At 32.3% G+C, this 12960-nt stretch overlaps 1 protein-coding gene across 1 annotated transcript in view; it reads left to right on the top strand.

Moving 5' to 3' along the window:
* The first annotated feature begins 1693 nt into the window (after positions 1 to 1693).
* The window catches only part of PIK3C2G (phosphatidylinositol-4-phosphate 3-kinase catalytic subunit type 2 gamma), a 397969-nt gene continuing 386702 nt past the window's right edge, over positions 1694 to 12960 (top strand). Inside the window, exon 1 of the mRNA XM_032253772.1 lies at positions 1694 to 2202. The gene's annotated coding sequence lies outside the window, so the exon portion shown is untranslated. The remainder of the gene's footprint in view (positions 2203 to 12960) is intronic.

Raw genomic sequence — 12960 nt, forward strand, 5'->3', positions numbered from 1 at the left:
ATTAAATTTTAAAGACAGCTTTGCTAAGTTCTACCTACTGGCTGAGCGAGTGTTGAAAAATCTTTCCCAGGTTTTGAGCAAGACTACAGGCTGATGAGTAAGGAATTTGTAGAACTTATCTTGTCATGTGTGTTCTGAAAATTGAGACATTTTGAACAAAGAAATTACATTTGCTTTAGAGTGCAGGGAAATAAGCCTATTTAGAAAAAATAGGTTATATATAATTTGACATTGATTTCTTAATGTTGCCAAGCAGGAAAGTTTTAGAAGGTTGTTCATGACACTTAAAATTTTGCATTTTACGATAAAATGCATAAACAAAATAACCTAAGTCATATTAATACAACACATGGAAAATCAAATAAACTTACACTGTAAAGACTGCTTTTTAAATAAAATTTGTGTTACATTGTAGAAGGTTGATAATTATGTCTTAAATGCTTTACCTAAAAAATGGAGTAGAATACTACCGGGTAACACAGAAGGCTTTTTGAGTTTCAATTTTAGGCATAGGGCATAGCCATGAAAAAGTAAATTTTAGAAAAACATAATCGTTCTCTGGATTTTACTTTTAATTAAAAGTTCTACTAAAAATAGGTAATCACACATGTTAAGCAAGGAAAGATAAAATATTGAAGGACATATTTCAAAGGAAACAAAGTACAAGGTACATTTTTGTACCCTTTCTTGTTAATGAATAATGACTATCAAACTGTTCTAACCTTAATCTTTCAGTTTTATCAAGATTAGATTGTTCCTTTTGAACCCAGTCCAGCTCTCATAAGTCCTCCTGCAAAATGTATGAGCCTACTTTATTGTGTGATAAGAGATTTGTTGATCCAAAATGTTTCCATGTTGGAAGGGATGATTTTTCTTAAATAGTGGCTCATTTTAGGTATTAATTTAAAGAGATCTTAAGGGTATAGCATAAATGTATTTGGATTAAAAAATCACTACATGTAAAGTTATTTTTAAAGTCATCTATCTCTCCAAAGTTCCAAAGCTAAGAAGTGCAGTCCAGGTAATTATTAAAATATAAAGGTGTAATTATTTTCCTGTATGGCATCAGCCTCCATTTCTAGGTCAAGCTCCCATTTTTCTATAATCTCTCACAACTTTGTAGCTTTAGAACAGAAGGGGTAAAAGGTTGGGGGGTGGTGCTCCACAATTTTGAACGTTCAATACTATAAATATCTTTCCATGAGTAGCCCTGAGAGTGATATAATTCTCAACTTTCTATTCTCTACCCTTCTATGTAAGAAATCATTCTTCAAGAAAACTAATATAAATGTAAAAAGAAGGAAAACAAGAGGAAACAGCAACAACAAAGAGATACTACGACATATTTTGGAAACAAAGAGTAATCCAATTTATTTTTGTTTCCTAAAACTTTCTCCCAGTAAAGCAGGCCTACTTATGGCCGAACCTATTTTAACTGGATTCAATTATATAATTTCTTGTGTTGTCTCAAAATCTCCATACACTGTTCAGTTTCAAGAGCAGTACACCAAAACAAGAAACTACTCACATCTACTTGCTCATCTTGTAAGTATTGTTTTATTTGGCTATTTCTTTTAAAATGTTATTAGATTGAAAATAGTATTTAAATTAAAATGTACTATGGGTCCTAAGGTTAAATAAAAAATTAATATTTTTCTAAATTAGAAAAAATTGAACTTATTAAATTCCAATTTAAAAAAAATCTCAATTGTTGAAACTCACGGAATGGCTAGAGTACCTTTTTCAAGGGCTCACCTCTGCGCCTGCAAATTCAGACCACTGGTTCCACCACACCCAACCACCTCCATGTTTAAATGCATATTAACCTTAGCTGTAGTTTGAGGGGAAATATGCTCACCTTACACATTTTTCAAAAATATATTTTCATTTGTACATTGCTGATCGGTATCTTTGGCCTAAATTCTGTGTACCAGAGAAGCTAATTTATTGTTAGGTTTTTGGCTTAAATCCTCTATTCATTATGTCAGTGCAAACTTTTTTTTTTTTTTTTTTTTCATATAACCCTTCAGGGTTCAATGAAAAATAGATTTCCAAACATGCCCAACCTGCCAAACCGGAATAAAAGCTTCCAGTGGAAGCATCATGTTCCCCTGAAATAAAAGTGTTTTAGCTTGTGTGAGTGTATTTGACTCTTGAAAAGAAATGAGATCGTGTTTCATTTCAGGAAGATATATGCATCAGGTAAGAAACTAAAACAAATAAACTTCCTATATTTAACTAAATACATGGCATGATATTTCAATTCAAATATATCATTGAGGCAAAGTAGCTCTTTAACTATGCTGTGATATGAAAATTGTAGATGAATTTAAAATCTGAATGAGTTTGTGCCGTATTTTGAAACAGAAATATCCAGCTTGTAAATATTCCCTAAAATCTACAACCAGAAGATAGATCTTTCCTGAAAAAAAATGTATTCTTTCTTTCTTTTCCCCTTTCCCTCTGTCTTTTTCTTTCTCTCTCTCTCTCCAGCTAGCCGACACCACAGGTTGCATTTGATATCATACCATTTCATGAGAGCCTTGAGCTGATTATTTCATTCACGTCTGCTGATAGATTTTTCTTAGTGTAAACTTTTAGTGTCTTGAAGCTCGTGCCACTAGCCTGTAGATGGCATCCCCATGATGGCCCACAGAGAAAATTATTGTTAAATGGAAGGTGGAATTTCTTACCATATGGGATCCAAACTAGCAGCAACTCCTGCTGGAGAGAAGCTCTGTTCTATTTCCATTTTTTCTCCCTCTGTGCTTCAGTGAGCTATCTCTTTATTGGTAGGTCACTGAGGCCAGTGTGAACCTATTTTGCATCTCAGTTGCCCCTTCTGTTCTCACCTGATGGACAATTCTATTTCTGATGCTTGGGATTAAAGTTAGAGATAAGATATACCCTATTCTTTCAAACTAATCATAATATATAACTTATACATAGTGATCACCTTTTTAAATGCATTAGCTAATGTAATTATTGCATATTAGGAAACAGACTCAGCGAGGTTAAGGAACACATACCACTCATGTTATTAAGAGCTTGGATTTTAATCAAGGTTTTCTTATTCCAACTTCAGGGCTCTTTCCATGACATGTTATTTGTTCTTTATGCATGTCTATCTGCCACCTGAACCAGGTGGAAAGCAAGTTTGTGAATTAAGCATAAGAAAATAGTGAGCATAAGAAAATAGCTCATCATAAGTGAGCTGGCAAAAAAAAAAAAAAAACAACAACAACAACTGTTACCTCCTATAGAAAGGGTTCATAGTAAGTAGGGTGAGTCTTCACTGATTCACTGAAATAAACAAGATCCTGTGATGCCATTGTGAACCCCAAGGCTATGATTTCACTTTTTCTTCTGCCAGAGCTGGGATCATATTGGTCGTGAGGAAGCCCTCTTCAAGTAAGCAAAATATGGTACAATTCTCTTAGAGCTTAGGAAAAAAATGGGATGAAGTAATCGTTTTCAATCTGGAAAAGCATTGCATTGTATTTCTAACTAAATTATTGCTGTTTTCCAAATGTGTGATCTGATGAAATGGTATACAGATAATCATAGCAAAAAAAGAATGATTAAATTATTTAGGCATAAAACCATTTTAACTGTTATCAGATCTTAGCAATAGACCTTTTATGACAAAATTTGTGCATTTTAAATTATTATGATTTAGTTTTCTGTTGTCTGAAATATTTTCAAGTTTTTTAGCTATAAAATAAGAGTGATGTGTATCTTTGAATTTCTTATGCAAAAATATGTATTTTTCTTAGCAACCTTATTTTTTATCTCAAAGTTTTTCTAATTTTATTGTAGTTTTTCTCTGGTTGAGTTATTTAAAAATGTTTCTTAAGTTTAAAAACATGAGTTCCCTTGTTAGTTATTTTTACTGATTTTGACTACTTTGGGGACAGAGAAAACAGTTTGTATAATACTGACTTTGAATTATATTAGAATTAGCCAAATATATGATCAATTTTCATAAGCCATCCTTGTCCTTAAAAAGAAGGTGTAAATTCCAATTATTGGATACAGTATCATATATGTTCATCGAATTAAGCTTATTAATTGTATATTTTTGACTGCTCTCTACAAATGATGTGAGATTACTATTACTTCTATTATAAATGTGGTTATGTTAGTTTCTACTTGTAGCAGTATAAACTGTTGCCACTTAAATTTCAAATGAATGATTTTTAAGTGTGTATCTGTGATATGCACCTGATGAATTGAATTTTTACCTTATAAAGTATTCTTCTTTACCTCCTGAATTATTGTTTCCAATAGTTCTGTCTTTTTAATATAATGACACACGTTTTATGTTGTTGTTGATATTATTAGAAATTGCCTGTGATACATTTTCTGTCTTTTTAATTTTAAGCAATACTTATCCTTTCATTTCTGGTATATCTGTAACAAATCCCTTTTAGCTTTTTTCTTAATAAAATATAACAATGTATAGATTTTATACGACATAACCAGACATTTGCATTTATGTTTCTGATCTATAGCTTTGCATTTCTTCATGTTAGAGAACATTTATATTTGTGCTTCAGCTGAAGATAGGACAAGGAAATTGTTTGTCTTTAGCTGATTGAAATCAGTGCCCCCTTTTTCTCATCCTCTCTCCTCACTTATGGAACTTCCTCCAACTTGAATGATGTTTGTTGTTTTCATTCTTCTTCTTTTTCTACCAGTAGAAAATATATCCTCTATTCTCTGAATATACATTTATTATCTGAATATACATTTATTATCTGAAAATTTAACATGCATTCTTCAAAAATCAAAATTTATCTATATCTGTACTTTCTCAGTACAAGAATTTTTAAAAGTTGGATTACTCAATCCCAATTTACATAGCATTATAGTCTAGTATTTAACAATATCTTACTCATTTTGCTTTCCAGATTAGAAATTGTTATTATTGTTTATAAAAACACTAGTTCAGTTATCCATGTATTAACTATAATCGTCACTCACCTCCCCTTCCTGTATTTTCAGACCTTCCTGGGATAATTTTCCCTCCACTCTTAAGCGCATTCTTTAAAAATTTCCACTAATGGTAATGTTCTAGAGATAAACAGGTTATGAGAACACATTTTTACTTTGTTCTGCTTTTCGAAATGCTGTTTTGTTGAGTATTGGCTTACATTCTTCATCTAATTTTTTTCCCAAGATTATGTTGGCTTCCTCCTTTGTCGTGATAGTTTTTGCTTAGGTTCCATTATGATTACTTTTTTGTTATTATGCATCTTTGAATAGGAGTAATTTCTTTCTTTCCTGAGATAGTACTTTTTGGAGTACCGTATGTGATAACAAAAGAAGAAAATCAGCTGTGTGAGCAGACAGGCTGAATTCAGATCTATTGTTTCTGAGCACTTTCTCATCCACACGCTACCTTTTGAGAAAAATCTCTCTGGACATGTGGAGAAAAACCATCTCCCTGGCTCACAGTGCACAGTGTCTTCCGCAGATTGAGATCACCGTCATCACTCTTTTCTCCTCTGTCTTGCCAGACTAATAGCCTGCTGTAAAAGCCTGCATGGGACATCTGAACGCTTGCTCACTAAGCAAGCCTTTTCCTCCGTGATTTTGAGAATTGTCTTTCTTAGGGTCTTCATGATAACATTCTCCTCTCATAGTACTGAAATAATTTTATAAGCATCAGCTTGATTATTGCATGGTTGTGTGTGTTTTTATATTTTTGTATATACACATACATGGCTATTTATTCAAACTCCAAGGAGAAAAGACTTCTCTAGAATAATTAGTGGCAAATATTTCTTTAATCTGTACTTCTGTCAGTTGGGCTCTGGTTAAATCCGTTTCTCAAATATGTCCTTGATATTTGGTTTCTGATGTGAGAAAATTATTTTTTACATTTTAAATATGTTCAGTTATGCTTCATCATTTTAAGAAATTATGAATGAATACGAAATTATGAATGAATACAAAATTAAATGAAAAACAAGTGTTTTGTATGATTTATTGATAAACTACTTATTAAAGGATTCAATCTTTAGCAGATGGAAAAGGTAAACGTACAAAGTATAAATATAAAGTTAATATTAGTTAATAAATTGAGCTGAGCTGGTTATAAGATTCCAAAAGTTTCTATTAATTCATCTTAAAACACACAAACACTTTTATCTGATTCATAAATGCCCATATCTATTATAACTTATGTAAAAATTTCAATAAAATGGTCTTGATGCTTTTAGCCTATAGTTTTCTGTTCCTAATATTGCCTCCCTTGCTTTATTTTGTATGTCTGTGTGTGTGTGTCTGTGTAGGTGTGTATGTTTGAGTAATATATTTGGCAATACTTTTAACTTTGCTTTCATATATTATGGATTTCTGTCACAAAAACTATATAATAGAAAATTTATATTTGCATAATGTTTTTCATCTTATTAACTGCTTATATTTTTCATCATTAGAGATGTAATTGATCGCACAGGGCCCATTCTGTTTGCTATTCTTAAAACATACTTTTAATTTCCTATATTCCTGTTGAATATAATGTAGATGTTATCACACTTTGATTCCTCTAGCGTTTTGGAAAATATGCACAATATTTTTCTCCAACTAATAGGTCTGTAATACTTACCAACTATATATATACAAACAAATATATATGAACTAAAAAATCATTGGTGGGAAGAAAACAGCATATTTTATCCCCTTTTCTCTTGTAAGACAGAAAATTTAACATACCCTTCAGTTTTAGTTGAAATATAATCTAGGATTCTTCATCTAGCTTATTAATATGGAGGAATTGTTTAAATCATTAACTTGTATTTCCAATCATTATTTAGGCCTAGTCAATCTTAACTAATTTTTAAATAGTTATTATTAGTTCCTATTTTTGAGTTCTTATTTTGATTAAAATTTTGTGGCCTGATTCACATTACTCATTAGAAATGCACAAAGGTTTGTGAGCACTTACATATGTTCAAATATGTTTTAGTGGCTCTCACATACAAAAGAAAAATTGAATGCTTGTTATAGAACATATTTACCTTTAGAACTAGGTAGACATAGTTCCATTATCTTAAGGCAGTTTGTCTTTAAAGGTAAAGTGTATGTCCAGACAGATTTTTCTTTCTCTTCCTTTTTCTCCCTCCTATCTTCCTCTCTCCCTCCCTCCCTTATTCCTCCTCCTCCTTCTTCTCTTCCTTTTCTTCTTGTTGAGTAAATGCTTTATTGTTAAAATTTCACAATAGACATATATTTTCTAGTTATGTATATATGTGTCATATACATATGCAGATATCATAGGCATATTCAGGGTTTTTTGGCTATCTTCAATGTTGGTTGTTTCTACTTTTACTGATTATTTTCAGGATTTTCATAATATAGTAATAGTTCTCCTTTCTATGAAAGTTACAATTGTAGAATCACTTCTTATTCATTTCTATCACTTATTCTTCTTATTCTGTATTCATAGTGTTTCTCAATTTTATTGCAAAATTTAGTTTTCTGATGTATCAATTCTGCTTTAAGTAATATTTTAAATATGTGACTGAATTTTCAAGTTCTTCATATCTCAGTATCTCATTAAGCTCTATTTCATTGACATCTCCCTCTTTTTCAATTTCTTCTCTTTTTTTCATTTTGTCTTACTACTTTTTAATTTTATACATTATTTAATAGAATACATGATTTCTTAATTTTATAAATCACATACAACTACTGATTTTGTAATAATTACTTAGTTATACGTAGCATATATTTTCAAAGTGATATCTTCTTTACTGTCTTGATAAGCGTTCGCTTTATTTCTTGCAGAATATTTCCACATATATATTAACATATTTTTCCTAATTACTCATCCTTTGGTTTCTCTCCATCGATGACTCATAAACAATGTCTGTGGCTCATCCTGTCTGGTTCCTCTCATTATTTACCTGTTAGAGCATGCTTCTCAGATTTTCAGCTAAAGGGATCGTAAATATGAACAGACTTCATCTGATTTCTGGTCACTGGTAGTCACTTAATTTCTCTAAAGTCTGTACTTCATCTATATTGCTTTCATTGTCTGATTGACTATTTTGAGAAGGTATACCTATCTAGCTAATTCTAACCAATATATAGTCCCTCTTTTGCCAGAAGTAGTCTGTTTTCTTACCTTCTCATGGCATTTTTTTGTATCTCAAATATTTATTCCCCATTCCTACATGAGGCAAAACAAATGTGCAGTCACCATTGACTTAGCATTTTGCATTAATGCAAATTTTAGTCTTAGAAAGCATGTATAAAGCTAAGTGGCATGTGGCTCTGGTTGCTACTGAAAGGTGTTGCTGTGGAATGGAACAACCTTTTCAGGGTGGTGGAGGGAATTGATAAGACCTTACATCTCCCAATCAGGTAGTAGAAGAAAAATGAGTCATCTCTTTACCATTTTCTCAGGCTGGCATATTTATTCTCCTTCAGATACCAAGCAAGTGCCAGCCAGTACATGTGGATTTTTTCCTTCCATTTCTGTTTAATCTGTTTTGACTTACATATGATAAAAATTTAATTGACTGAATGGATGTCAGTCTTTGTGGCTGGTAATGCTATATTACGAATGTTTTGTTTGCTTTCCCAATTTATCTTTGCTTAACATTTTGAGTCATGTTACCAGCCAGATACCCTTCTACAGCAAGTCAACTGTATTGACGTCAAATACCTTGATTGTTATTGTTATTAATATTATTCTAAGATTAGAGATATCACTAGGGATATCGTTTCCTAAAACCACAGTCTATTTGACCAACTTTTGATTTTATAATTTGTAACTTTTCTCAACTTGTTACAAAGTTTTCAGAATTTGTTCACCTATCGGTTCTTTCATTCAGCCTTCCTATACTAATTCATTTAACTCTTACACTACTTTGATTTTTAGATGAATTCTCACTGTTGTATTTCCTATGCTGTGAATCATATTACATAATTCAGATACTTGTTTTAAATAGTGAAAATAAAATGTGGCTATTCAAACAGTGCATATTAGCCATATTTTAAAAAGCAATTTTCTGTGGTATATATCGTTATGTGTGTGCTGTCTTCTCAGAAGCATTAAAATTGCCAATTATTCACCTTATTATTGATTTTACCTATATTCTCCTTTTAAAAAATTTTTAGATCTTTCTCTAAATCATATTTAAATCATATATATAATTCATTATAACAATAACTTTGTCAAAGATTTAGTCAAAACTTAGATTTTTTTCCTTCCTTCCTTCCTTCCTTCCTCCCCTCCCTCCCTCTTTCTTTCCTTTTCTTTTCTTTTCTTTTTTTTCTTTTCTTCTTTCTTTTTTGAAACAGAGTCTCATTCTGTCACCCAGGCTGGAGTACAGTGGTGCATATCAGTGCACCAACCTCCGCCTTCCGGGTTCAAATAATTCTCATGCCTCAGCCTCCCGAAAAGCTGGGATTACAGGTGTGTGCCACCATGCCTGGCTAATTTTTTTATTTTTAGTAGAGATGGGGTTTTGCCACGTTGGCCAGGCTGATCTCAAACTCCTGGCCTTGTCTATTCACTTGCCTCGGCCTCCCAAAGTGCTAATATTACAGACGTGGGCCACCACATCTGGCTGAAACTTAGATTTCTTAGGAAATCTAAATCTTAGGAACCTATTTCCTCATGCTAACAATTACATTAATATTAAACACCATTAAGTAGGTATTTGTTCATATTTTTGATATTTTGAATAATTAATTCATCTATAAATTTTATTTTTTTGGTGAAGAACATCCACATATTTCTAGCCACTAGAACAGCAATAGATACACTGGGGTATGTATAATTTTTCTCCCCTCTCCTGCATCTGGGCAGAGGGCAATAATGGAGCATTACTTCCCCTAAGTTTTGCTCATCCATACAAATTTTCTCAAACGATTTCCTGGAAAGTGACTACCATGTAATGACATTTCATTTAAGAGCAAAAACTATTTACCATTTTAGTTTCAGCACAATATTAGAGTTCTCCAAAGAAGAAACTATTATGAAATTATTTGTTTCTGCTACTTATTTCTATTCACAGTCAAATATTTATAAAAACAAGGGTAATCTTTTGCATGAATGGAAAATTTTGCTGCATTATATTGGTAACTAACAATAAAGCTTATGCCAAATGGAAATAAAATTGACAATATACATTCTTTCATATTATTATCAGTTAAAATATGTAGAATCAGTTAAATAAAATAGACAAAAAATAATGGATTAAGGGATACATACAAATAGTAATTATAAAATGATATGGCTATTATTTGTCAGACACTGACAAGTTACTCTGTTTTTTTTGTTTGTTTTGTTTATATTTTTATTTTATTTTATTTTTAAAATGGAATCTCACTCTGTTGCCCAAGCTGGAGTGCAGTGGCAGGATCTCAGCTCACCGTAACCTCCACCTCCGGGGTTCAAACAATTATTCTGCTTCAGTCTCCTGCATGGCTGTGATTTTAGGTGCACACCACTATGCCTGGCTAATTTTTGTAGTTTTAGTAAAGACAGGGTTTCTCCACATTGGCCAGGCTGGTCTTGAACTCCTGACCTCAGGTAATCTGCCTGCCTCAGCCTCCCTAACTACTGGGATTACAGTTGTGAGCCACTGCTCCTGATCCCACAAGTTACTCTTATACAGTACTTATTATCACTATAGAAGGTAGTTATTAATATCTTTATTTTTATTAATAATGAATTTTAGATGTTAGAAATGTTTATTAATTTGCCCAAAGTCGTGTAGCAATTAATGAAGAGTAAAGATGAAACTCTCTTGAGCCCATCTTTTTTTTTCCCCATTAACCCCTGTTACCTTTCACTAAATGGTGCTGAAATTCTGCTTTAGTTTTGTAGAATTATGTTGAGCTTAGGAAATAACATTAAATGTGGCCCAAAGACTACTACATTTCCCAGGCAAATATTTAATGGCTTAGTTCCCAAGGGAGGAGTTCAAAGCATTCCAAATGGATTTGGACCAGTATGGCTAGCTATACAATGATCTATAGTTTTACTCTAATTCTAAACAATTTAAAATCACATAAAACAGTCTATTGTGAGTACCTTATGATTCAAATATATAATACTTCATAAATATAAATCCTCTTAAGGAATAGTTTCATATTCTAAAAATGTAACTTTGACATGCCTGAAGTTGTTTCCTAACATACCAACTCCTTCTATCATTAAAATCTATACATTTTTAAAAGGCATTTAAATTAAATACATAATTTTAAGAACTACACCTGAATTGATTAACATTTTTTTCCCACAAAAGCAAGAAGAGTGACAGAATCTCAATTTGTAAAATGTACAGAGGGACACATTCTTTTCACTTGAGATTTAATCTAGGCAATATGCTTTGCTGATTTTTTAGGCTTCCTTTACCTCCTTTAGTAAGAAACAGTTGGCTCTCTCTCAGGACTGTTTTTTTGCAACACTCTAGTTGAAGCTGTTCATTGTCCCATGCTCCACATACCAAGGAACAGGAGACAGGCGAACATTCTTCTAAATGGCTGTTGACTTACCACGTCGCTCCTTTTCAACACAGTGTAAAAGTCCACCTTAGAGTCCTAGACATCCTTCTCTACTGCCCTATGTCTCTTCTACTTGTTGACCTCCCCGACCTTGTTCCTCCACATCTGTTAGAGACTTTCCTGCTAGTTGCGCTCGGCTCAGCATTTTCTTTTCACATTCTAACTCCAGCTTTCCCAGAGAACTTCAAAGCCATTCAAACATGATTTTTCTAAATAAGGTCATTTATTCCTTTTAGTAATAAAATACCCATGTTTTTCCCTAGGTCCGTGACAAACAAAATAAGAGACTGCATTTCCAGCCTTACTATTGTTATACTTTCAAGGCAAGGAGATGTGAGCAGAAGTGATATATGCAGTTCTCAATCAGAACCACAAGTGGACAAAGCGAGACAACAGTGGTACATTATATTTCTCCTACCTCTCAGACCATTCTGTACTTTTCTTTTTGGGGTCTATCCGTTATTTACCAATTGTCTTTTATATTGAAATTTCATTCTCATATTGCTATCTCTTCTTAATCTCCTAAACTTCTTTAAACAAGGCTTATGGGATAAACCATAAGATCTGTCACTTCAATTTAAGAGCCACATGTAACAACTGCTTACTCAGCATCTTCATGTAGATTTTGTGCAAGTCCTTCAGTTTCATACATCCAATGAATCACACTACCTAATACTTTTTAAATTTGTGACATTAGAAACTACACAAAATCAAGGTACAGCTTTATGTTCTATTAGAAACTGAACAACCTTGTAATCACCTCCCATGTCAAGAAATTTCCTACCACCCAGAAAGCCCTGCTTACTCTACCAGACACAATGCCCTTTCTCTCACAAGAGTAAACACTCTTCTGATATCACTTCTCTAATTTCGTATATAATTTCATCAAGCAAATTTGTATTCCTAAATTGTATGGCTTTATTTTCTTTTATTTTGTGGAGTAGGTATTTTTAAGTCTTTTTTAATTAATGTATTTCCTCTTAGTTTTTTTTTTCTATAAATCTACTTATTAAAGAAACCGTATTATATTTTTCCATACAGATTTTCAGCTGATTGAGTTTGACATGTTCCTCTGACCTCTATCTTTCCTGGGCATTGGTATTTGAATCTAGTGGCTTAGTCAAATATATTCAACTTAGAATATTTGCCAAGACTTCTTCATGGTAGTTTTGAATTCTTTATCAGGAAACACAAAATGCCTGGCCACCTCTCTTTTTGTGATAAAAGCAGTCACCAATGCTTGATGCCCAGTTTTTATAATTCATTAGTTACGATAAAATATTGATAATGTAATTTAATTAGTTTATTTATTTATTTCTCTTCTACAAAGAGAAACTTTGCCTCATCTATTACTTAGTTATCCAGTGACAGTTTTATTTTAGTAATGACAAAATAAATATTTGATTGTACACTTTATTAACCCTGCCT

Source organism: Sapajus apella, unplaced genomic scaffold, assembly GCF_009761245.1.
Source record: "Sapajus apella isolate SASKATOON/1434 unplaced genomic scaffold, GSC_monkey_1.0 scaffold84, whole genome shotgun sequence".
Classification (NCBI taxonomy): Eukaryota; Metazoa; Chordata; class Mammalia; order Primates; family Cebidae; genus Sapajus; species Sapajus apella.